Source organism: Octopus bimaculoides, chromosome 13, assembly GCF_001194135.2.
Source record: "Octopus bimaculoides isolate UCB-OBI-ISO-001 chromosome 13, ASM119413v2, whole genome shotgun sequence".
NCBI lineage: Eukaryota > Metazoa > Mollusca > Cephalopoda > Octopoda > Octopodidae > Octopus > Octopus bimaculoides.
The window spans coordinates 25,282,904-25,284,497 of NC_068993.1; the positions used below are offsets into that span (position 1 = coordinate 25,282,904).

Below are 1,594 nucleotides of genomic sequence, written 5' to 3' on the forward strand. Positions count from 1 at the left end.
CGATAACCATTCCACATTTAAAAGCTGTTTATAGGCTTCTTTCAAAATTCCTGTTTTGCTTTTTCTCACGTTCGTTTGTGTAGATTTGAAGTAGCACCCTCAAAGAGAACATGTTTCAGAGGCCGGAAACATGTTGAAGTACGTAAAGCATTATAGAAAGAAACCTAAATCTAGTTGTTTCTTGCAATAAATACCTCTTTTGAAGCAAAATTTTTTCATAGGCTGCTAAAATACGACTGTTGACCCCCACCCCATCTTATCTGGACCTCAGTTGAGAACCACTGATTTAGACTCTAAACTTTAGAAGCTCCCTTGTTGGCTTCGTTGGTGGGATCCATAAAGTGTTGGTAACCATGCTTTGTAGTATTTAGTTACATACTTTGTGCAGAGTGGAGGTGCAATGGCCCAGAGGTTAGGGCAGCGGACTCGCAGTCATAAGATCACGGTTTCGATTCCCAGACAGGGCGTTGTATTTATTGAGCGAAAACACCTAAAGCTCCACGAGGCTCCGGCAGGGGATGGTGGCGAACCCTGCTGTACTCTTTCACCACAACTTTCTCTCACTCTTACTTCCTGTTTCTGTTGTGCCTGTAATTCAAAGGGTCAGCCTTGTCACACTGTATCATGCTGAATATCCCCGAGAACTACGTTAAGGGTACACGTGTCTGTGGAGTGCTCAGCCATTTGCACGTTAATTTTACGAGCAGGCTGTTCTGTTGGTAGGATCAACTGGAACCCTCAATGTCGTAAGCGATGGAGTGCCAACTTTGTGCAGTATAAATACTGAAGTTAGAAATCTTTATCTGCCTCGAATTGGCTGACAGAACCGTTAGTGGCATTTCGTCCATCTTTACGCTATAACCTACAATTCTGCCTTTCTTCTTTCAGGGTCGATAGAATAAGTACCAGACAATCGACTTCCCCATCCCCTCAAAAACTATTGACCCTGTGCCAAAATTTGAAACCGTTCTCTGCTTTGATGCAGTCTCAGTTCTATCTGCCAGTTTCTCACAACCAGCAGAAGAAGAAGAAAAAAAGACAATGTATAATATTCCACTTTCAGATATTTTTTGCTTTACTTCGGCAAGGATACTCTGGACTATACTTTGCAGATGAAGTTAAAATATAACCAAAATATGTACAAAATTGTCTTTTGTGCTTGCATGAGAAAGGAAGTAATATTAGTTATTGATTAATATTTATTTATTTATGCTCGCCAGATATTTAGGTTTTTAATACTCTCTGCATTAGATATATTAAAACTAACATATCTAGGAATAACTACAGACTTTTACACCTATTACACTATTTCTTTTTATTGTTTTTGTGCTCGGGTCAAACGCTTTAGTTTAACCCCCACTTTAATTTCACATGAATTATTTTGTCATATTACTACGGGAAATTACTCCGAAAGAAATCTTTGCAGAACGGTGAATAGATTGATTACATTATGTTATCGTAGTTTTGTGAGATTTGGCTGTTATTTCTGCTTGAAGGCCTGAGGGTATATATTCTTTTTTTTTTCTGTTGAAAAATTGAAATTTTACAAACGAATTTTTTTCAGAATCGTAATCTTCGTATTTTTCTACGTATT

At 38.2% G+C, this 1,594-nt stretch overlaps 1 protein-coding gene across 2 annotated transcripts in view; it reads right to left on the reverse strand.

Moving 5' to 3' along the window:
- LOC106871927 (thioredoxin-like protein 4A) overlaps positions 1–1,594 on the reverse strand; it is an 8,041-nt gene that overhangs the window by 5,238 nt on the left and 1,209 nt on the right. The gene's annotated exons all lie outside the window — the stretch shown is intronic.